This window comes from Mycteria americana, chromosome 7 (assembly GCF_035582795.1).
Source record: "Mycteria americana isolate JAX WOST 10 ecotype Jacksonville Zoo and Gardens chromosome 7, USCA_MyAme_1.0, whole genome shotgun sequence".
NCBI lineage: Eukaryota > Metazoa > Chordata > Aves > Ciconiiformes > Ciconiidae > Mycteria > Mycteria americana.
Genome location: NC_134371.1, coordinates 70,171,490 through 70,196,132, shown reverse-complemented (window position 1 = coordinate 70,196,132; position 24,643 = coordinate 70,171,490). Strand labels below are relative to the sequence as shown.

The 24,643-nt window shown below is 47.1% G+C and overlaps 1 protein-coding gene and 1 long non-coding RNA gene across 7 annotated transcripts in view; one reads left to right on the top strand and one right to left on the bottom strand.

Annotated features, from left to right (window-relative positions):
- The window catches only part of ACADM (acyl-CoA dehydrogenase medium chain), a 769,283-nt gene that overhangs the window by 459,751 nt on the left and 284,889 nt on the right, over positions 1-24,643 (bottom strand). The gene's annotated exons all lie outside the window — the stretch shown is intronic.
- LOC142412991 (uncharacterized) overlaps positions 1-24,643 on the top strand; it is a 57,449-nt gene that overhangs the window by 10,122 nt on the left and 22,684 nt on the right. For all 5 annotated transcript variants that reach the window (XR_012776657.1, XR_012776658.1, XR_012776659.1 and 2 more), the window contains 2 exons: positions 9,253-9,970; positions 20,630-20,828. This is a non-coding gene — a long non-coding RNA (uncharacterized LOC142412991). The remainder of the gene's footprint in view (positions 1-9,252; positions 9,971-20,629; positions 20,829-24,643) is intronic.

Here is a 24,643-nt window from a genome sequence, read left to right as displayed (position 1 = left end):
AATTCTTGCCAGCTCTGTCTGGTGCCTGGTACCAAGTACTCCCGATAGGTACCAGGACTGTACGCTGTAATTAGGTACCATCTTAAAACGGATAGCAGGATTAAGTGCCATCATTGCTGTGGTGACAAAGCTCGCACATTTTTGTGCAAATTGGACACAAGGCACATTGTCTTACTTATCCCAGTGTAGCGGCCGAGCTGTGTTTATTACAAAGCAACAGGACCTGCAGACGTTTCTGTCCAAGTCTCGTGGTCATTCCAGAGAGAAGGGAAATGGTGCCCATGCCCTGATCATTTTCGGACAGAGACAAGTAGCTGTAGTTCCTAAACACAGCTGTGCTCTGAAATGAATAGCTGTTCAAAGCAGGGACCTTTAACGGTTTTGTTCTTCATGCTTATGCGTTTTACGGGTTTTTATTGCCATATTACGTATTACCATAAAAACCTCGGTGCCTCCATAATGGCTTGAAAACTGTTTCATTATTATGTTAATAGGAAGTCCTTTGCAGATAATGTTTTGTCAATCTTTTTGAAGTACTGTATATTACATTCTAAAAATAACATACTTACTCTTTATACTTACTGAATATTAACTGTGACTAGCAAGGGTTTCCTTGAAATTTGAAGACCTCTTCCAGACAATGTTTCATTTTATTAAACTCTTCTTTTTGTAACAGACCAGAGTCAAAATTTTCAGGACAAAAAATATCTCTTTATAAAAATATGCGTTTTTTTCTCGTTTCTGATACATTAAAATCAGTCTCTACATTTAAGCAAGGAAGACTTGTATAAAATTAATTTAGAATGACTGATGCTTCGTTAGTAACAAACCCAGATTTAAATTAAACCAAAGATGAACCTGGTACCATGTCTTTTTCAGTTTTGAGCTCCAGCTGCATGAGAAGAGTAAGAAAATTCATGAAAATTGTAATTCTACAATTTAACTTATTTCCATATGCTAAACATATGGAAACAGACCAAGATGAAATATGTGGAAATCCGTGTTTAACATTCTATATGTTAAAAACCTGTCTTTAGGCAATATGCCAGTAATATAAGGGGAATGCTGCTCTAGAGCGTCCACGCTCCAGCTCCAGCAGTTGTGGGCCTGGGGGAGGAGAGGCTGGGCTTTCCTTTCCTGGGCCGAGTGCTCCTCTGCCGTCGCACGCCGTGCTGCCTTCCCGCCCTTCCGCAGGCAGAATTACGCGTTCCTGAAAGACCGTTCCTTTGACCACGTTTGGATTTGGCATTTTTAAATGGAGTTGTGTTTGCCTGTTTTGTGCTATGGGAAACAGAGTGGGAACCTCCAGTCTGCTTTCTGGTCCTTACAGGATTTATTTGAATATGGTTTCAATGTGCATTTGTATTTATTTTATTCCTTATCAGTATTCGTGATCTTCATTTGAATGCTTATCTATGCCTTATATAATTTCCAGTTTCCATAAGTCAACTTTTCAGCCACCACATCTTTTCTAGTTGGTGTAACCAGAACTGGACAGTATTCTTGGTGAGAACATACAATTGACCTTAAAAGTGTTACTGTGTCAAATTTAATTTCTTTGGCACTCATTTATTATATATTATTGTTACTTTTTTTCATTGGTGGTCCACTGTTTCTTCTCACGATTTTATGGGTATTTTAGAAATCAATGAAGGTTATCAATAACAGATCATATTATCAGAACATATCAATATTATCAGAATATTCCTTTAAATGTGCATTACTTTGCATTTATCAGCACTGAATTTCTCCAGCTGCTATTTGTGCGTTTGCTCACCTCTGTTAGGTTCCTCTGAAGATCCTCCAGACTGTATTATCTCATTAGTTTCATGAGATGCACTTTTTGCCATTTCACAACACGATAGCTGTTAAAGATGGATAATAGATCCTCCTTAGAGGTTTGGAGAGTGTGCCCGGAGTTACACCGATCTGTTTGCTCGTGTGCTGCCCTGTTAAAGTGCCAGCAGAGAGCAAGGAGGCATTTTTCTTTCTGCTCAGAAACTTCTCTGCTTTGTCCATAATGTATAGGAGCTTTTATTTCTGTTTTCGTTTCAGTCATTTTATTTGGCACTGAAACGGGGCTCACTAGTGGTCCTTAATTTGCAGGATTACTGCTGGCACCTTGAAAAGGCGTGTGGCTTTTACCATACACCGGCGCTCCTATGTAGCCACTGATTTTAAACAAGAAAGACTATTTTCTGTTAGCATCTCACCCTTGGCCTTAAACATCTTTCAAAGAAACCCCAAGTTAATACTGCAGTTCTGCACTAGGTTACGTGGGGTGAGGTCCTGTAATTGATGTCGGTGGGAGAATCCACTCTGTGCGTGCGGTGGACCCTGGACAAGGGTGGAAGGGGCATAAATAGAGCTTTGGGTTTTTGTGACAGCGAGATCGAGTAAAGGTGGGACCAGAGAGCAGGCAGATTTCCTCTCACTGCCTGACGATGGTGCTACAGTGCTGTGGGAAAAATTGCTCCTGTTCATGGTACATCATGGCTTCAGTTCTTGTTATCACTGCCATCGGTTCTTGGGCTGTATCTGTGTGAGACTGCTTATGTCTAATGCTGTTCAAGTGAGAAGAGATACATAACTCGTTATACCTAAGCGGGATTGTTGACTGTAAATAGGTAAAGAGAGGGAAGACTCAATCACGCTTACCAGAATACTGTATTTTTCATGTTAACATCCATTAAACTATAAGACAAGTCAAGTGGTAACCCTGGGGCAGATTCCCCTTTTCAGTAGACAGGTTCAGCTTATGAGCAGGCTGTGCAATTCCTAGTTTGGACGGGTCTAACTTTGATATAAGTAGAGCTTTCTGTAGCCTGTTTTCTTTGTTATTGATGGCAGCCAGTCGGTACACCCCAGCTTGGCAGAGTTCTTGCCCAAAGGATCTGAGAAGATGCTTGTGTTTGTATTGGCTCTGCATATATCACTGCATATTGTATACAAAAAAATCCTTTATTATTCATCCACCTTGCTGAGATACATTAAATAAGCTTTGAGGAGTTTAAATACGGATATTCTTAAATTTTCTAAAATTTCAGACTAGATATTTCATTAACATTAAATAAACATTTCAGTATGGCGGTTCACTTAATTTCAGCTGCAACAAAAGAATTAACTCTGCTTTATTCCAATTTTGAGTACTACCTACTTCTTTATATACTGTGAAATAGTCACAAAGGTTGTTTTTACAGTAGAATTCCTTTGCCTGAACTTCCACTGCGGTGACATTACGTCAGAGATGAAGATAAACGAGTTAACAGTCAAAGCACACCTTCAGTGTGTGATAGGAAAAACTTTATGTACCACATCATTAAACCAGAACAGAACACTAACGGTGAAAAGCATTCATCTGGGAAACGAGTAAGTGCACTATTCAAAACATTTTTTTCTAAGAAAAATGAACTCTGCAAACAAAGGAAAGAACCATTCTAAGAATTCTGGGAAAGTCTGATAAAAACAGAGACTACATATAGGAAATTGTCACAGAATCACAGACCGGTCGAGGTTGGCAGAGACTTCTGGATGTCATCTGGTCCGACCGCCCTGCTCAAGCAGGGACACCCAGAGCCATGCCCAGACAGGTTCTGAATATCTCCAAGGATGGAGACTCCACCACCTCCCTGGTGGGACTCGGTCACCCTCACGGTGACACAGCCTTTCCTGACGTCCAGAGGGACCCTCCTGCGGGTCAGTGCGTGCCCACGGCCTCTGCTCCTGTCCCTGGGCACCGCTGGGCAGAGCCTGGCTCCGTCCTCTCTGCACCCTCCCTGCAGGCGTTTGTACACAGGGGCGAGATCCCCGAGCCTGCTCTGCCCCAGGCTGAGCCGTCCCAGCTCTCCCAGCCTCTCCTCACAGCAGAGATGCTCCAGTCCCTTCAGCACCTTGGTGGCCCCTCGCTGGGCTCTCCAGTATGTCCACGTCTCTCCTGCACTGGGCAACTGGATCCAGCGCTCCAGGGGTGGCCCTGCCAGTGCTGGGTGGAGGGCAAGGACCATGTGCCTCGACCTGCTGGCAACGCTCCTCCTAATACATCCCAGGACACTGTTGGCTTTCTTACAGTTATGCGGACATATGACACAAATACAAGGTAGAGGTAGATCTCTAGGTTTAAATACTGTATTTACGTATGTGAAATCTGAAGCCTTGCTGAGTTAACTGGCCTTTGAACGTCGTGGCGTGTGAAAGTAACTTGCTGGAGTACTGACGGGGACTGGAGGCACAGGGGAGCTGAGCGGGAGGGGGTTACTGCAGGGGGTGGCTTCGGGGCAGTTTCTGTGGCACCGTTACAGTGTGATGCCATTGCTACTGCAGCTGAAACACAGGTGTTTCGCGTACTGACCTACTGCAGTCATCTGTAGGTTACGTCTGTGCACGTATAGCGCATCGTGTATTAGTTGTTACTGCGTGAGCTCCCTGCCACTGAGCACAAGGCGCGTATTTAGATGTGCCATCTTTTACAATGCCTAAATAAGAACTGCTGTACCTTCTTAGTGGTATCAAGTATAAAGAGCATTAGAAAATCCCCTTTTATGAATAGAAGAAAAAGTTTGCTTCCTTTTTAGATGAAACTTTTCTGCTTTTCTGCCTTTCCAACACCTTTTTGCCCTTTGCAGTTTCAAGGTAGGATGGAATTGTCCTACTCTTCTCAGTTAATGGTAATTTTCACCTCAGAGAACAGAACTAGGATTTTTTTCTTTTTAAGTTTAAAAATAACAGAATTATACCATGTAGGCCATGTGGCAGAAGAAGGAGGTGAGAAAGATGAAGGGAAGTTCAGAGCAAGGGGATTGGTAGAATTGTTGGATTTGGTCCTTTCTCTTTTCTGTGGGTGATTTACCTGCATCACTCTGTTCCTTCTTTAAATGGGCTTATATTCTACAATTTTAATTTCATAATGACTTTCATAAAGAAAATTCCTGCCGTGATGGGGAGTGAGATTATGATTAATTTTGAACTAACAACGCTGCTCATTTGAACCTGAAAAGCAAACTTTACTGAAGAGGTGGATTCAGCCATCGTTTCTGGGAAGCAAGTATTCAGTGATAGACACAATAAAGTGACCACTTATGTAGTCTTTACAGTCTGGGTTTTTTCTTGTCAGGTGTCTTTCCAGAGAAAGTGTGTTACATTGCCTTCCACTGCTTCAGAGAGAGCAGAAGAGTCCACGGAGCATTTCTTCCAAATCTTTGATAATTATGAAATATCTGACCTTAGTATAGGAAAGTTTTTATTAGGACTTTGCTCTTTCTTTCCCTAGATTCATTTCATGTATTTTAACAAGTATATGATGAAGTGTGAGAGGAGTAGGTTTGTGCATTATTCCTCTGAGTCTGGTTACTGGCTTCAGTAGGTCAGGCTCTGCCATTCGGTCAAGTGACTTAAAGGTTTCGCATACATGTTGCCTTGCTCTTAACCTGCTCGTCCTGGCGTACGTGCTATAGCTGGCGTTGGAGTAAAGGGTAGAGAGGAGCAGACGGACAGCAGAACTTCCCTGTGTCGCACAGGGTTAATTCCTGTCTATCTGTTGTGAATCATTCGAGTTTAAAACTGTCACTATTCTTCAGTGCAGCCACGCGTTTTGGCACAGGTCTAGAATCAGTGTAGTGAGTTTCCATAAATAACATAAACTGGAACTAAATGAAGTTTGAACTCTGGAAAGGAGTAACTTGGTACTGGTTTTGAGCGAGACATTGAGAAACGTCCTGACAGCTTGCAGCTGTTACAGGAGCAACTGAGCAGAGGGGTGGAACTGGCTCTGCTAAGTATGCTGAGGTATTCAGTTGTACTAAATCCTGTAGCAATAACAGTCTTGAGGATTTAGAAATATGAATCAAATAGCCTTTCGAGAAGTTTTGGTTAAATGTGTGGAGAGGTAGTTGGTGTAACAGACGGGTACAGTGTCTTAAAACAGGTGTGTACTGGTTTAGTTTTATCCTAGGAGAAAGCACAGGCTTTTGTTAGGGGAGTATTTTATAAAGGGCAGTTGCTCTTGATACAGGATTTGAAATGCTTTCAAACCAGACAGTCATGATCCAGCAGCGAGATACTCCACATTTTCATCGGTTACATCAGGTTTTCTCTTAATGTCTCTGCCTGCGCGTGGGAATGGCCAGCCTTGAAACGGCGGGCGAGGTCCTACCCCTTGTTCCCCAGCTGATGGAAATCCACCTACAGGTGGGCTTAGCTTTGGCAAACACAAGCTTCGACATTTGAGCAGACATTTGTGGGTCTAATTCTAGTAGAAGGTTGGCTATTTCCAACATAAAATGTGGTGAAAACACTGCTTTTTTTCCATATTAGAAAAAATAAGATGAAATTACTCTTCCTCTTGTGTTTGGCTTTGCGTACAGTAGCTGCAGAGCTTGGTGAGGACCGCCTGTGGTAGGGGTTATTGTGTTCCGTTCTGGTGAAGGTCTGGCTGGGCTGGGAGTGCTGGTGCCATCTCCACGCTGCGGCGGTCGCCCAGAGCGGTGCCGGGCCGAGGCTGGGCGCTGCCGCCACCGCCCTGGGCCAGGGGCTGGCACGAGGGCTGCGGGGCCTGCTTGGTCTCTCCTGTGCTCTCAACCTCTGCCTCTCCTGGGATGAAGAAATTGCTGTTGGACTCGAAAGAAAACGTGAGGCCTCGGGGAAACAGCAGAAGTGCAGTGAGAGGAGGGGTTTGTTGGCGGGGCTGATGGAGGAGAGGGCTGCGGCGTGGCTGAGGGGCTGGGAGAGGGTCCCTTGGCTCCTTGTCTCAGCTGTGACGTGGCACGACACGGGCTGTCTGCCTTCCCAGTGGCACGCGGGCTCGGGGAACGCAGCGCAGGCGGCTCGGGCCGTGCCCCGTGTCTCCATGCGCAGCGAGGTGAGTGGCAGCGCTGCTGGCGTCATGGCTGCAAAATGTCCTGGCTTTGCCGAGGCAGTCCTTGCGTTTGCCGTGCTGTGCCCGGCCCGAGAGGAGTCATCCCCAGAAACCTCCCCACGCCCGGCGTGTCCTGCCTTGTGCCATACCCCCAATGCCTGCACCGCACTTGCTCTGATGCGGGGCTCGTCCCCGTGTCCCTGTGCCACCGCTGTCATGGCTGCTGCGTCCATGTGAGGCAGCCGGAGGGGTGAGCTCTGCTCGGTGCTGCCGCAGCCCCAGCTCCTGCCGTGACGGGGCAGAGGGCGGCGTTGGGGCGTCCCAGCGTCCTCTGCCGGCAACGCCTGCCTGGCTCCTCCGGCTGCGGCACGGCCTCGTGCTCCTGCGGCGGATCGGGTCACGCCTTGGGGAGGTTTTATTCTGTGGATTAGTTTGTTTTGAAGCCGATTGTACGGATTGCTTCTGAGTATTATGGCCTTCGATATTCTTTTATGCTCTGTTAATGAAAAGGAAAACATTTGGATACAAATATGACAATTGTGCTGATGCTTATAAAACATACAGCTGTAGTTACACAAATGTTGAAAAGATGATAACGATTATCCTTTTGGTTGCAAAAAAATGACTTTCTAATTGTGTTTAGTTCTTCTTAATACCCATCCTCATACTCATGCCTGATGTGTGTCATATCATGCATCATGTTCCAGGATAATATAAAACTGCCATTAGATATTAGGGAGGCGCTTGGGTATATACTGTGAATACCAGTCAGTAAAAGTATGCTAACGAGGATGTGTGGGAAGCAGTTAGGAGTTAATACATCAGTTCTGAAGTATTAACGTTAGCTAGCCCTTCCCTTGACGATCTTCCTGAACTTCACCCTTTCTGCAGCCCCGTCTCTGGCAGCCCCCTCTCCAAGCCCCAGGGGCTCCTCACCTCTCCCTTCCCCTGTCGCTGGTGGCCCCGGCGGGACGAGGTGTTCGAGTTACGGTCTCCCTGTCTGCAGCGTTGCATCTGTGTTCGTGGGAGCCCAATGGTTTTGCCCCGTGTCCGCCGTTAAGGGACAGCGCGCAAAGCCTGTTCCTCACCAGGGCTGCTCCTTGACCGGCTGCGTGCAGGCAGGCGGGCGCCTTCCAGCGAAGGCTTGGGAAACCGCGGTGGCTTGGCGACTCCAGAAAATAGCTTCCTGTCACCGGGCCAAATCTGAACTCGCCACAGATACTCAACCTCTCCGATCCACATAGCGTTGAAGGAGTAAATGAAGTTTAGACTAAATACGGGGAGGCTGGCGTTCTCTCTCGGCAGTGAGCAGCGTGACCTTGGGAAGAGCAGTCTGAGTTCCGGCTTCCCTCCCCGAAGAGAACAGCCCAGCGGGGATGGTCGTACCAAGAGTGGAAAGACTAATCCTTTTTAATCTAGCCTTGATTAATTATTCACACTACCTCCAAAGTACTATCGGTGGAAAGTACAAAAAATCAGGCAGAAGAAGGATGTGTTGTAACTTTTGGAGTGCTGTAGTTTGTTTGTATTGCTTTTTATTACGGCACGCAAGGAGAAGAACCAAGGCTTTGTAACAGTCCTAGAAACAGAACACTTGTTTTGCAAACAAAATCCCATGCAAAAATAATTCAGTCTTGTATATGGTCATGCTGTGAAAATTTTCCTCGTGAGTAAAGTAAAATAGACGCTATTTTAGTCTGGTTTATATTGGGATGATAAAAACAGGAATTGGATTTTAACTATGAACATAGTAGATGGAATATATGCTTTCACATAAATGTCATGCATAATTTCAAGGGAAATACTGTAAGAACTATTGTACCAGTAGAGAAGGAACACATTTCAAATATGGGCATGCAGAAACATCATTTGTATTGTTATCTTCTGCTTGTATACAATTTTATACAGTGAGTTTTGCATTGTCAGAAGATTTTTTAAAATCTGTTTAAAAAGCAGCTACTGTAGGAAGTTGTGAAACTTTCAGGACATTATTCATTTTTACTTCCTTCGTTTGTAGAGTTTAGGGTCTAGAAATTGTTTATGGAAGGGCTTGGTTTGACTTCAGTGGGAATAGTGCTGGACTTTATCTTGGCAGTCACAGAAAGCACTTGTGCTGTCTCAAGGGACGTTCCTTACTGGTTCTTTACTTTGAGCCGGGGCGTAGTCTCATCAGCGTGTTTGAACCTGCAGGTTCTGGGAGATGGCGACAGAGTGTATAGAGGACAAGCTGTCATATTTCAAAGAACTATGATATTTAATTCAACACAGCAAGACAGTAACTTGTCTTACAGAATAAATCTGTTGTCAGCAAATACTAAATTCTAATAAAAATGAGAGTTTTTGTAATTGTACATTTTTATATTCCAAAGACTGGATTTAATACTGTATTGTTTTCTTCATAGGTCTCCTGGAAATGGAAAACACTGATGCAGAGAAACAAACAGAATGACGTTTGGCCTTTCCAGCTGTATAAAGCCTTTCCAGCAGCGAGGGGTGAGCTGGCATCCCCGCAGGGTGAACGGCACCTGCGGTACTCTACAAGTCTCATTTTCACAGTCATTCTGCTCCGCGGGACGATGCCGGACGCCACCCGGTTAACTTAGAAAAGAGTCATTTTGCTAGAGTGCGTGGATCTAGAAGATTTGGCACATTTTATTTTGCTAATAATGCTATTCAAAGAATGAACAACATGACGGCTACACTCAAATGCTGCACAGGGTTACACAAACGTGAGTCGACACAGAGGAAGGCAGCCGGTATTTTCAAGAGTTTCTTGAAGAGAAACAATGCTGAATTCCAAAAACATGTGAAGAAGAGGTCTTGGGAACTGAAAGAGCTTTACAGTAGCATCAAATGAAAAGATGAAGATTATTGAAAATGTGAGGCACAGGCATACTCGGTTCTTTGGAAGCAAGAAACAAAAAACATTCGAGTGTTCATTAGGTCAAGACTTCAGTGCTTGATGTGTTGCTTTGACACAGGCTTGGTTAAGCCTTGACAGATGGAGGAAACGTGAAGATACCGTAAAGAAAAGACCAAGAACTGTTGAAGACAATAGAGAACAAATGAAGAAATATTAGGGTTGTATTAGCAGTTGATCAAAAATTTTAAGGATGAGAGGTATGTCTCTTAATACTCCATACTGTAAATGTGAATGTAATGCACAAAAGGAGGTTATTTTTGTATACTTAAATACATCTGTATGCTTGGTGGATATTTTCATTAAGTACTTGTTTGTTGAATAAACCAAATCACAGATAAATCATATTCAGCTTCACAAATAGACAAAAATTTTGATTATAGTATTGTAAAGAAAAAGCTATTCTAAAATAAGAAATACAAACCCCAAAGAAACGTACTGTTTTCTACTCCTCTTGTAAATTGGAAGAGTGAGATGATCCTGGGACTCGAGCAGCTCGTGTAGTGACATACTTGCTTCTGTGGTGAAATACCAGTGCGTGCAGCGAGGGGTGGCCCCAGGAGTGCTGGCGGGTCCCGCTTCACGCGGCGGCACGGAAGCTCCCGCTCGCCAGCCCTGCGGGGGGAAGGCAGCCTTCGCGCTTCGCCCTTACTGCAAGAGAAGGCGGCAGGGTTGGAGCTTCGCTTATAAACAGAGCAGGTGGCTCGCTCTTTCTTTGCCTCTTTGAATAACAGAAAATAACAATGAAAATTTATACTCTGAGATATTAGAATGTTTCAGCTGTTGGTGAAAATGTTTGCTTAGTAATATCTTGCTTAGCTTAGACACAAGCACTTTAATCTATTTATGTGTTGTCCAGTGCATTGTTAAATTGAATGCTGAATTGAAATTAGTGATGCAAAACTTTAAGTGTTTCCTAACTTAAGCCATTTTGGGTGCAAAAAAATGAATCAAGCATGTCACTGTGTATTTTGGAATATATCGTGGTTCAGTTAGGATAAGATCTTGAACCAGAAAGGTTAATTTTTTGAAATGAATGGTAAAAGTAAATTGTCTAATACAGTTTTTCTCTATACCCAGAAATTGCTCTTTTATAATTTTATTTATAAGTATTCTTTTCAAAGGCACTTTACAAGTTGCCATTTGCTCTGAAAATTGACTCAAAAATAAATGTGAAGTTCTGTGTTTGTTGGATCTGAGAGATGAGATAATCCATTTCCATTCTGTGTTTCACTGGTGTTTGTAAAAGTTCTGCAGGATGAAGTAAGTTACAGCTGTGCTCCTCAGTGTATGACCTCCGTGTCACCAAAGCCCATCAGCTGTGCTCTTTTGATCTACACTTGTGATGAACAGCAAATTAATAAATGATGCACAAAACGGAATTGAGTGCCGCTCACGCCCCGTCAGCTGTTTAGTCTTCAGGCTAAGTGGAATAAGAAATGATAATGGTGTAGCAAAAGGTAAATCCATTACAGAGACATGTGCATTGATGGGAGAAGCTGGGTTTGTCGTGTTTGTCCAGGAGACGGTGAGGAGGTGATGAGATCCTGGTCTGTGAGGACCTTTGTGGAGAATTCCTTCTGTGACTGGAAGCTGATGCTATAGGCAAATTTGGACAATAAGTAAGTTGCAGTTATTTAACAGCCAGTGCAGTTTACCATAGGAACAGCTCACTTAGAGATGTGGTCGATCAGTTGAAGTCACTGAATCAAATTGGATGGATGTCTCTGCATTAGTCAGCCAGAAGTTATGGGCTTCATATGGGAATCACAGAATGAAAATTGGTTGTTATCTAGAAGGTCAGGCTAGATAATTGTAACAGTCTCTTTCTAGCTGTAAAATCAGCAAACCGGTAAACGCTTATTTTTGTCACAAACGTCGGTGGGTATGACTCTGAGTGCACAGGGGCTGCAGCTCTGAGGAGAAAGCCCTTTGGTCAGGCTTCTCCCACTGCTAGATTTGTCCCTAAACAGCTGTATTATTACTTCACTAACTGTTGTGCTAGAGTATAATGTAATAATTAAAACGAGCACAGGCATTTATTTCTGAGCATGATTATTCCACACAATCAGGCTAAACCCAAATCCTATCGAGCTGTGTTTCTCTACCAGGAATAGCTTTCCTACATTTGCAGTATGAGCAGCGGTAAGCTGTGCTTCCGGTGGAAGACACATAGTCACTCCGATGCCTCAGCTGAAACATGTTCAAACTCTGAATGCTTATGGAAATGCTGAGATTTCATGTCACTTCTGGAATTTGAACTGACTCTCATAGAGACACAATGAAAAAGCCCTCGCTCGTAGAAACTGTAGTACTAGACCCACTGTTCATGTTTGCCCGGCTAAAACAAACCAAAATTAACTACCACACTGTAGTGTGTAGATTTTCTGTAATCCCACCCAGAACAGTAAATATCTGGGATTTCAGATCAAATGGTGTGGCATTAAATATTTATGTTGATAAAATAAGTACTGCAAATCTGGGCAGTTACCTGTCCTTTTTCTTAGAACTAGATTTTCAATACCGCGTAATAATGGGAGGAAATGCCTACATTGTTAAGGTGGCAAAATACAAATCAAACCCTTGACTAGGGCTACTTGGGGTGCCGCGCCGGGGCTGTGTCCCCGTGCCTGGGGCTGTGTCCCCATGCCTGGGGCTGTGTCCCCGTGCCTGGGGCTGTGTCCCCATGCCAGGACTGTGTCCCCGTGCCTGGGGCTGTGTCCCCGTGCCTGGGGCTGTGTCCCCATGCCTGGGGCTGTGTCCCCATGCCAGGACTGTGTCCCCGTGCCTGGGGCTGTGTCCCCGTGCCGGGGCTGTGTCCCCATGCCTGGGGCTGTGTCCCCATGCCAGGGCTGTGTCCCCATGCCAGGGCTGTGTCCCCGTGCCTGGGGCTGTGTCCCCGTGCCGGGGCTGTGTCCCCGTGCCTGGGGCTGTGTCCCCGTGCCGGGGCTGTGTCCCCATGCCTGGGGCTGTGTCCCCATGCCAGGGCTGTGTCCCCATGCCAGGGCTGTGTCCCCGTGCCTGGGGCTGTGTCCCCGTGCCGGGGCTGTGTCCCCGTGCCTGGGGCTGTGTCCCTGTGCCGGGGCTGTGTCCCCGTGCCTGGGGCTGTGTCCCCATGCCAGGGCTGTGTCCCCGTGCCTGGGGCTGTGTCCCCGTGCCTGGGGCTGTGTCCCTGTGCCGGGGCTGTGTCCCCGTGCCTGGGGCTGTGTCCCCATGCCTGGGGCTGTGTCCCCATGCCAGGGCTGTGTCCCCGTGCCTGGGGCTGTGTCCCTGTGCCCGGGCTGTGTCCCCGTGCCTGGGGCTGTGTCCCTGTGCCGGGGCTGTGTCCCCGTGCCTGGGGATGTGCGGTGCCCGGTGCCGCTCCTTCCCCAGGGATGCATTTTCACCTTCCCTCTGCCCACTTCTGACACAATAATTTTTCCCTAGCTGCTAGCTGTCATTAATGCATTTTCTACTTTGATTACTTTCCCTGTTTTCATACGTACAGTTACTTACGCTTCAGGTTTATTTTGCATAAATTATTTGTGTATCTGTGTCACTGTTGAAGTACACCTGATGCATGCTGGTGGCCATGCTACAGAAATCCTCCTCTCAGCCACAGATCAAATCACAGAAAAATAACTTATATGTATCGTTATTAGTATTAACACCAGTGGTGGTGTTATTAAAAAAAGGAATGCAGCTCAGAATATTTCCCTGTAAATAGCCTTTCTCCTCCTAAAATTAGTCTTTCTGGGTAGAATCAATTAATTTTTTAGCAATACATAATTTGGCTAGAAAAAGCTTTCACAAAAATAGAGATAAAATATTTTACAAAAGTCATATGTTAGACAAATATTAAATATTTTACAAGCATATCAGCTGTGCCTGAAACTTCTTTGCTGTGCTTAGTTACCAGTTGAAGGTAATATCTGTAATTTATTGGAGAAAAAGCAATTGAAATACTCAGCATAAGATAAATGATCTTTTTAGCTGGAGTATAGAGTCCATAATTACAGTATGAACAGATTAGGAAAAATAACATTCCATCATATCTCCTGTTCAGCATTTACAGAAATCCTGGGTATTTATTTAATATTTAAATAGCCCATCTCCAAGACTGTTTTCATTGTTTGATGTGGTCGAGCAGTTCTCTGACACCCTTCATCATTCATCTAGATTATTTTTGTAGGCATACAATATTTTAAAATTCTGTCTTTTTATCTGCTGAGTATTTTTACCCAGGCATTTTGTTAAACTGCTAATGAGTCCCATGGGGCAATATGTTTAAATTAAACATATATTAATACCTGTTATAAATACTAATAATAAAAAAAAAAACCCCAAAAAGTCTCTCTCTCTAGATATATAAAAATAAAGCTAAGCTATACTGTTAAATAATAGATGAGGAGCAGGGCTGCCCTCCCCTCCCTTCGGCGTAGGTGAGCTGGCCGGGAGGCCAGGCGGGTCGGGCCGGTGGGGCTCAGGGGGCCGGGCTCAGCCAGGGACGTGCAGGTCCAGCGGCTTCGGGCGCTCACGCAGGGGTTTTGCGTGCCAGTGCCGCGAAGGCACGCCCAGCCGCAAGCTGGCCGCGCGGTGCAGCACGGTCGCCGCGGCCTCACCGGTGCCTGCCCAGCCCCGGCACGGCTCTGCCGGGAGCTCCTGCCCTCCCTGGGATGCAACGGTAGCACCACGAAGGTGCTCCGAGTGGCCCTCTCCCCACGTGTCTGACCGCGAGCATTGTTTTGCTCTGGACGTGCTGTTTTCATCCTGCGAGCCCTCTGCCTCGGTGGTGGGCTGCGAGCAGGGTTTGCTGGCAGCGAGGCGTGAGTGCCCGTCAGCGCGCACGTCTCCTCTTCAGACAGGAGCATCCTTCGCCGGCTGGCCATGGGAGAATTTTTAGCCCATGAGACTTTGCCCAAGCAGCAGCTCGGCCGGCGGGGACCTCGGAGCAGCAGGGGTCACTCAGCTGGTGAGAGCAGTGCAGGTTTATACAAGGACTTTCCGTAACGCGTTTTCTGGAAATGAAGGGTTCGGTGCGGCCTCTTGTCTTCCGCGGTGATCGCTTCCCCTCACCGTGCTGCTCATGCGGTGCCGGTGCCGATGCCTGTCCCGCCGCATGCGCCAGCGTTGCAGCTTGCCGACAGAAAGGCAGCGGGTGGGCTCACCCGAAACGGGCCGTTTTGCCTGATCTCACCCACCTCGTGCTGTGGGAGGGCCAGGAGGTCTCCCCAAGGTTTCAGCTGCATCTGAAGCAGTGACGGTAGCTGCAGCAAATGCGCCGAACTCTCAGGAGAATCTGTGGCTTTTGGAGGGGCAGGGATGCAGCTGGGTGAGCATCTCTGTTACCTCCTTATTTCTAACTTCACGGGCCGACCTGCTACCCATGTGAACTTGGAAATGAAATGAAACCCCACTGAGTAGCTTTACCTGGGAATATGAAGTTGCTTACGACTTCATGAAGGACAGGCAAAGTTAATTTTCAGTGAAAAATAAATAGTCATAACCTTAAGTCAGTTTTTTAATCCTACAGTTTGATAGCGTAAGCCACTAAAACCTTTCCCCTGTGCATCCTGCATCTGGCCACCTTGGCGTCTCAGGTCTTGCCGTTCGCCCTGGTCTCCTGGTGCTGACAGACTGTCGGGTGCCAGTGCCTCGGTGGGTGAGATGGTGGCTGCAGCGGTTCCCGCCGGCAGCCGGGCCGGGAGCAGCTCGTGAGCTGCCGCCTGCGGCGTGGGAGAGTTTGCTGCCCTGGGGAGAGGAGGTTTGAGCAGCGATGTGAATGCCCACGGACACGTCCACAGGACACCGGGTCGGGTTTGCTGCTCTTCAGCTGGCAGTGAAGTGCTCCCCTGAAGGAAGGGCGGGACGTTATCTCAGTTTATCTGGCCGAGAAGCGCTGTTTGGTGACACCGGTGCTGCCTGTGCTTTTTAAGAGGAAAAGGGCACTGAGCGCAGTGGTCTGGTGGGGAGGGGGGGACCCGGTCGGGTCGGTGCAGTCGGGGAGGAGGCCGGGGGGGCTGCCTTCTCCTCGGGGTCGGACCCGCCGTCTCCCCCAGTACAGCACTCTTATGCGGGATTTATGTGAGGTTTGCATTGTCCTTCACGTTACTAGCAAAGGGACGGGAAGGTACAGCTTGCTAAGGACTGAGCTCTACAGAACCCTCCGTATTTGGAGAAAATGAATCACTGTACTTTGCTAGTTAATAGCTACTTGCTTGTGGCAGTTTTCTTGGTCATCCTTTTCCTTGAATTGTTCAGACAACAGTTTGTTTTCATCTTCTCCGTAAATCAAGTTACCTGGTAATGATATTCTAAAGCTAAATCACGGCTAGTTTGTTTGAGCTGTCCAACGCTGCACTCTTTTGAAAGAGTGTTAGGCCAAATGTTTGCCGAGACCCTGCTTTCATTCGTCCATATTCTTTCTCTGCCTGTTGCTGCTCTTCAGCGTAAGAGGGTTTGTTCCTAAATGCTTGCTTTGAAATTCCCTTGCTACTGGTCCTAATCTCTCTGTGTGTTGCGTTAAACGGTCGGTGCTCTCCCGCTGCGCACCCCACAGCTGAGACCCTCGTGGCGTTTCTCCTGCTGGGCATCGCGATTACTTTGCTGTTCACTGGTCTCCTGGTGCCCCTTCATTTTGGGCTGTATTCTTAACATTCCCAGATTCCTGCAAAACAATTTTTTCACTGATACTTTAACCTGAATAACCTCGGTGATCATCTAGCTGTGGTTACTCAGTAATGAATATTCAAGCGAAGGACTTCTTTTGCTTCCCTTGGTACTTCTCCATCTTTGTACCTCAGCTGCTATGGTTTCCTTCCCAAACTCATTTGACAGAGGTTGTTCTGTTTCTTCCCCAGTGCTGTCCTTTAACAGGTACATTGAACTCGCAGATGAATCTGTAGACAGCGCTTATTTCTGTGAACACTTTTACTAACGTCATACCTTGTGCCTTTTTTAATGTTCGCTTCTAGACCTTATTGCCATGTCTTTCCTGTCCTCCATACGCTCTCTAGTTCTCGGTAAGTATTTTGCCTGTCCTTTATCCAGCGCCAGACAAGCTGCATTGTGGCAATAGGAGAGGCCGGGCGGGTGCTCCAGGTCTGGGCACCCTTCTGCACTGTAGGGCAGCCGAGGTGCGGCGGCTCTCCCGAGGGTACGCCTGAGATGTCGCACCGCTTGTCTCAAGAGGAACGGGAGTGACCAGGCTGTTGCAATTGCGTCTGAGTGAGGAGTCTCCTGTGCATCAGCTCGCTCTCGTGTCACCGCTTTTGCTTGGCATCCTGTTGCGTTGGCAGCTACAGCCTCTTGTAACCTGGACAAAAAAAACCCCCAAAACAAACCACAAACCAGAAATGAAGAAACAACTGGTTTTCGGTGGTTCACTAATACCGTAATAATAATAATAAGAATAGCCTGAGTCTCCTGAGCACCAGTAAGGGCTTTAGAGACCAATTCAGGAATGCAAGTTAAGAGCGTTGGAGGTTTCACTTTAAAAGGACGAAGGACGTTTGGGACGTGCCCTACCAAAACCTGCAGAAGGAGTCACCGTTTATTTTCCCCTGTACTGTAAGCACTAGACCTGACACGTGCTGCCCCAATACCGTGTGCTTTCTGCGGCCGAACTGCCGTGTCATGATGGGAACGTGCCCGGCTGGGTCCGGAGCTGTGCCCGAGGAGCGCTCCGACCCCCGGGGAGCAGCGGGGCTCTCTCCCCTCGGTGCGGGCACCCTGCCTGCTCCCGGGCCGCGGGGCTTTTGCCGCAGCCCTCCCCGTGCCCGGTGGGGAGCGCCGGCGCGGCCGAGCACGCCGACACCCACCGCGGAGGAAGACGAGTTGGATGCTGAAGGGCAAGGACTGATCCTCTGCTGGCTTGAAGAGCAGGGTGAGAAGCATCGGGCTGAGCGGGGAACAGATGCCGTTAACGTTAATACTCGGCATCTAGCCGTGCTTTGAAGCTGTCTCCATTTTCTTTCTCAGAGTTAGCAGGCTGTAAGGAGTGTGCTCAGACTGTAACGCCTGAGTCCCACCTAATCCCTTACTTACTAAAAGCTCAGGAAAAAAATGTAATTTGCCTGTTTGTCCTCAATGGCGACAAGTAAAAACTTGCAGGAGGTGCAGTAAGAGCTTCTGCGGTGAGTTTTGCTACTAGCATGGGGCAAACAAACCATTGAGGCGTAGTAGGTAACTTTTTGTTTACCGTTTTAGCTTATTTTTCACTGTTTTAAATCTAGTCTTTCTATATGCTTAATGTTAAGCAACAGTTAGTCCTTTTGAATTAAGTAGAGCAACTGTAGGGAGGTTGATCCAGTCTCCAGGTTTTTGGGGAAAACCACTTAAATTTTGCTTGATTAAGTTATACTTCCCAGTAGATGGCAGCATATATTCAGTCTTTATTTAAAAAAAAAAAAAAGTAAAATCTTTAGAAAGTATGAAGGAAATCCTTACAGAAGTCCAAAATACAATCTTTACAATGTTGTTTACAAGTATCTATTTTGTATATAATCGCTGAATATTTGATAACTATTGGTCTTAATGTTAATAAATCCTTTTAGAAATTGCTGTTGAGAAGCACACTGTAGGAGCTCAATAGAGAAAATTCAGTGAAGTGTGCAGCAAGTGGAAGAAAGTCACTATTTCTGACTGTAGGGTATTTTTTGGGCCTGAAACACAAATGAGAAAGGCAGGGGTGTGGGGCTGTTTTTTCCTGCGGGAAAATGAAGGCCTATGACCCATGCTTTAGTCTAAAAGTAATGCTACAGTAAGGATTTGGTTCGAGTTCCCCAAGATTCAATGCACCTTGAGAAATGTTGGTGGTTTTTTTTTTGATTATTATTTTTATATAGCCCGTGTTGCAGTGCTATGTGAAAACACCCGAGGATCCCGCCTCTTGGGTTGCCGCACCGCGCGGCGGGTTGCCGGCTGCGGGGAGGTGCCGTGGGGGGCTGCGGCTCAGCCGGGGGCTCCCTGGGCCCCGGCCCGGAGGGAGCCTGAGCCAGGCTGGCTCTCGGCGTCGCTGGGGCACTCTGACCCGCGGGGACCCAGCCTTGCGCCTTCGTGCCTGTAGGGAAAGGAGGGGTTTTCTAACAGCGTCTTGTGTGCTTCGCGTTCTCTAGGTGTGCTCCCTGGAAAGCGATGCTAATGCAGGAAGACATGAATGATTATTTTGTACTGCTCTTGGCAGTAGTCTCAATATTCTTATTTTCTGTTTATTACCAGCACTTTCCTTTTCCATTTTCAATACTGTACTTTTTTTCTTTAATACATGGCTTTTGTTTCTGTTACACTTATTTATTATAAATACATTATTCTGCTACTGGTTGCACTGATGTCCTTTGGGGACTTTTTCCTTCAAAGATAGGGAAGGAAAGAGGGAAAGAAAAGAGTTTTTCTTCTGCTTTTGGGGCTGGTCAGTGCTGCGCACAGAACGGGCAGATTGGCAGCTTCTTTTATGAGAGGCTCCTTCAAAAAACCACGCTTCTTACTGCTCCCCGTCAGTGACTCTGACTTTTGAGGCTGCAGGAAGGCTACCTAGATACCAAGGTGCGTACTTGATTTTATGTGAGTCCGGGCTGATACTGGAGGTCGCTTCCACTGGATGGGGCGTGGGCGTCCCAACTGACGCTGCACCTCCTGGTTGTCCGGCACGTTGCTGATGGGGAGCTGCTGCCGCGCTCGCAGGCGATGGCACAGCTCTTGGAGCAGGGTCCCTTGCTTCGTCTGTCAGACTCCCATGTGTGTGAGTTCAGCCCGGTCCTTCCCAACGGTCCCAACACAAGTCCAGCCTGAGCTTGTCTTGCCAGGGCAATGGGAGCCAACTGGGTGCATGGCCCCTCTTCTCAAGCAGTGCTGTTACATGAAGTCAGCTGTGATCTGTTCATAGAGAAACCACCGTGTTCTCCTGCGCTTTAGAGGCCTGCCTGCCCTCGTTGCTCCAAAATACTTTGCCTTCCTCGGCCCGGCAGACACGCTTGCAGGACGTATGAGATTGCTCAGATTTTGAGAGAAACAAGACAGGGACAAATGTTTGTGTTGGCAGGATGCAATGGTTAGGGTTGATATACTGTAGCTGGTTAATACCTGGCCTGGGGAGTTAGAAGCAGCTTGTGTCTTTATTGTTTGTTTTTATTTTATAGCTTTTGGCAGATACCCAGAGAACTAGATGAGTCCCTTTTTTGTTTTCTCCTGTTACAAAAAAAAAACCAACAGCCCTATGCTATGCACCACTGAGTATATAAACATAAAAAATAGCCTCTGACACAAAGCAGTGCTGCTCTGTTTCTGCAGGAATGCGATGTACTTCTTGTGGGAACCAGGGAACTATCGTCATCCCCTGCTGACGAGCGGGGAGCGAAACCCCAGGGCATCCGAGCTCTTCTGCAAGCAATAACTGGTTTCCCCTTAGAGATGACCGGGCTGTGCCTGCAGCGCCGGAGTCGGAGTAACTTCCCAAGTCTCCAGCAGAACCAGGGGTCGATGCCCCGCGTTCGAGTCCCGTTTGTTATCCACAGCCGTTTCCTCTGTGTCTTTGTTGTTGAACTGGAGAACACCTGGCAGACACAAATGATGAACTCTGTGCAAGAGTGAGTGGTTTTAGGTGATATCACTGGCATTTCTGTATTCAGTTGCCATGAACTCACATTCCTCCCTGAAGTACTGGAATTCTGTGAGCGGCACAGCCCAGATAAATCTCAACATTTTCACGACATTTCTCAAAGAGTTACAAGGTTTCACTAGCACTTAGACCAGTAAATGTCTACATTGTTGGGTTTTTTTCTAAAAAGAGTCAAGGTGTTTATCCCAGCTGTGGTTCTAGAGGCTTTTGACTCTTTGGTATATTAAGCAGAGAATTCTGGTTTTCCATTTTTTTTTAAATCCAGTGATTGAATTCAAGACTACTAAAGCAGGACCTTCAGACCGGGAGACTTGAAGGAGGGTGGCAGTGACCTGTGCCATTGAGTCGCCCGTTGCTTCCACGCTGGCTTCAGGCACGGATGGAGTGTGGGTACCAGAGATGCTACCAGAGACCAGCCAATGAAGTAATGAAGTTAAGCTTTTTTCATCTTCATCCATCCTCAGGTATGGCTCAGGGCAGGAGGGTTCCCTGCTGACTGGAGGTGCTTTGAGAAATCTCATGTGTATATGAAACATACGAATGCGCAGCTACACAAATACATAATATATATACATCCACGTATATAGGTACGCACACCTATGCGCACACGCACACTAGCTGCCTTCCCCCCCGTTTGAGGCCCTCCTGATGGGGTCCGGATGTCCCTGTACTTGGAAGGAGCCCCAGGCGTTACAGCGTGTCCCGCCTACTTACCTCCGTATGAACAGAACGAAGGGAGCGGTCCGTTACGGCGCGGAAAGGTCTGTGTTGGGTGCTCTGGTGTGCCCACAAGCGGTGCGAGCGTGCAGGACCAGTGCAGGACCCGCGGCCTGGCTCCTGCTAAGCCACGCCGCCTTGCAGTGCCGCCTCCAACAGGGAGCAGCGCGGAGCAGTCCTGGGGCAGGTGGAGTGCTGGGTGATGCTCTGGCTTTCTCCATCTCTGTTTTTCCCAAGAGTCTCTTAAAGGTAAAGCTGTGGGGTGTATTTTACATGCCTGTCTCTAGGGGACGTCGCCCTCGTGCTGTCAGGGCTCCCGCTGGCTGCGGGACTCGGTTCGTAGCCGCTGGGCTTCTTCAGCCCGTGGAGCCAGCGTGCAGCGTACTGTACGTGACAGATAAGCCAGGTTCTCGCTGAACTCTTCTTGAGCAATTTCTCTAATGTATTAGGGATAAACAATCTTTCTTTCAGAGTCAGGCATGCATGTCTCATTCTAATTATTTTTTTCCCCTCTAACCCGTTTTTGTTCGAGTTGTTGCCACAAGCAGCGGTGATAATGTTCTCTTTCCATTGTTACTATAGAGAGGGGATCTGCTATAATTATTGCTTAAATTGAGTTTTTCTTCATTGAAAATGTTAAAATATCTGTGGATGCATGATAATGGATTCATACATCTACCAAATATGCCACTTTCAGGCCAGGCAGAGACGCTCCTTCCGCCTCGGCCGTCCCGCTGTTGTGGGTGTGCAGGCCGGGATGCGGCCACGCTGGGGGCGCAGGCAGGAGCGGAGGCACGAAGGCAGAGCGCAGGCAGGGGCTGCTGCACCAGCCAGAGCCGCACGCGAAGTGCTGCGTCCTCCGTGCACGCGCAAGGCGCTGCGGGGCTCGTTGTCCTCTTGAGAGACAGTCTGGTTTCTCAGGCGTTGTCATTAGCCGGCGGCAGGGAGCTTTCCTCTTCTTCCGCAGCCTTCCAGAAGCACTGTGTTTACGCTGCCAAAAAACGTGTGAGAAAGCGCTGCTCCAGCAGCGCTGGCTGTCTGCTCGGTGGCTGAGCCCTCACCCGGATAAAGCTGTCCCAGTGCTTGGGCTGCTTGGCGTAATGGGATTTACAGCTGCGCTGGGTGCTTGCGGTCAGGCTGCGTCCCTGGACAGTTGTCTGGCAATGTTGTACAGGGCTACGGCTGAGCTCTGATGTGTGCGAGGGCTGTTCATCTCAGAGCCGGCCTGACATTATGGTATCGGGAGTGCTGTCAGCTTTCAAATGTGGTTTAGTATTGTTTGTTTCAAATACAACTGTCCTTAAAGCTCGGCTAGCTCGCTGCCAGCCTGGGCAGGGCTTAGGTCAGCTTCCACGGCAGCTTGTAACGCCATAAACACTTAGAGGTGTGAGCAGGGGAAGCCTGCTGAAAGCGGGCGGCAGCAGCAGAGAGGAGAAGCTGGTGCTGGTAAGTCAGCAAATTGCTGCTTCGACGAGGCTGCAGACGCAAAACTTGAGCAAAGAGAGGCACAAAAGCCATGGGCCAAACTGTCATTTGATGGCATTCATTTATTCTGGGGTTCTTGCTAGGACCTTGAAAATCCATTTTTCTCCCTTCAGAGTCCCTTTGTTTCTTTCTACAGAAAATGTTAGGAGTCCTCTCCTCGGAAACTGAAGCACGACCCGTTAATTGCCCCCCAGATGGCTGTGGAGCAACGCTGCCCTCGCCTTTGCTGCCTCAGCATAGGCAGCAGCAGCTTCAGAGTGGGAGGCAACGCGGGTTTTCTGTGTTCTCCAGGAGATGCTGCTGCAGGGCCTCGGCTTTAGCGCGTGGTCCGCGCGTTGCCACGGGCTCAGCGTGTCGGCTGCTCCGTGTCTGCAGCACGAGCTCCTGGTTATTCACGACCCGGGGTGTTAGGTGGTCACCCAGCCAACGAAGGAGATAACGTGGCTTATCTTTTCCCCTTTTAACCGGTTTCCAGGGTGCCCCAGTCGCAGTTGAAGCCCACACCAGAAGGTGCTGTGCTTTTCCCACAAACCCAGACAGGCGTGGAACCTGTTGATGTGGGACTTGCTGGGCGCAGTCTGAGTTGCGCTCAGCAGCCCTCGTGGGGTGTGAAGGCACTTCTTAAAGCACCCGGGGTTTAGGAGTGTGACTCTATGCGTTCATTTCTGTAAGCTGGCTTCCAGAGAAAGTGAGATTTAAACAGTGATATGCTCTATTTGTCTAGGTTTTTCCCAAAGGTCTTTGGAAGCTCTTGGCTAAGCCGAAGTAACCTTGAAAGGAGGATGGAAATCTTTAAGATAATTAAGCGCCTGCTTTCAAGAACAGGTAGGAAGCTGGGTGGGTGGGAAATGACCTCAGCTCAGCCAAATGCTGGTATGTTTATCTTCTGATGAAATTAGACCCTGAATGTGACCCAAATCCGTGCACAGTCTCAGTCAAGCCCATTTCAAACTTTTTGGTGAATCTCCTATTTATTTGAAACAAAATTCACCTTACTCTTGCATGACCAACAGAGGAGATCTCTCTGGTCTGTATTGGTGGCCACTGGGAAGACATATGGAAACACTTTCACGGCAGCTACTTTTCCCTTTAAAAAAAGAAAAAAGTAAAAAGAATTACAAATAATTCTCTCTTTTCCTAGCCCCGTCTTTAATAAAAGTCTAATGAAACTATGTCAAAATGGGTGAGTAACTGTTAGATGTATAATTAAACCTTCCTGTGTAATATGGGGCACTGCAAGATCAAATGAATTATGAGATTTCCCTTCTGGATATATTACCTTACTGAAAGCTGTCAATATTTTTTAACAAGGAAGACTGAAAGGATGTGGGTTTTTCAAAGAACGGGAAAGTTGTAAGCGACTTAGCTGTCCAATATTAGCTCTGAAAGAAAAAAAGTGAAGTCTATAATGAAATATTGTTGGTTGTACTGACACGTGGGACCAGGCGATGTCTTGAGCTGAGTGGATACGGTATATCTCAAGTGCGGTGGGGGGGTGTTCTGAGCCCGTTGTTTACAAGTTCATTGCCAAGATTGAGTCCTGTAAGGGTTTCTGGTTAATAAAAAGAATACGAATGTGATCAATGGCATTTTAGATACAAACAACAGGTGCTTGATTTTGCCCTCTTTATCACATCCTTAAGGGAAGAAGAAATAGGTATGAGGAGCCCTTCACAGCCGGGGAAGGAAATGAGGCTCTGGGAAGACTTTTGAATGCGACTCTAAACAGATTCCAGACACTGCAAAAGAGCAAAGCAGTTTCTGAAGTGCAGGGAAAAATAAATATTTTTAAAGAATTTCAGCATATTTAACATAAAACATGTTGATTTATAAGAGTCTAATTATTACAATCATTAAAAGACCACGATTATCATTAAAAGGCTATTATCAGAAATGAAATGCTAAAAACAAATGGTATATATTAAATAGGATCATACATATTTCATAGAACATATTATACTGCAAAATAAGTTGTCATGTAGCCATGGCAATGACTTTTAAGTTACCCTTTTTGATGCCTTAATGCACTGCTCTGCATGTTTTAGTGTCAAGGCTCTGAACATGCCCAGCACTCAAA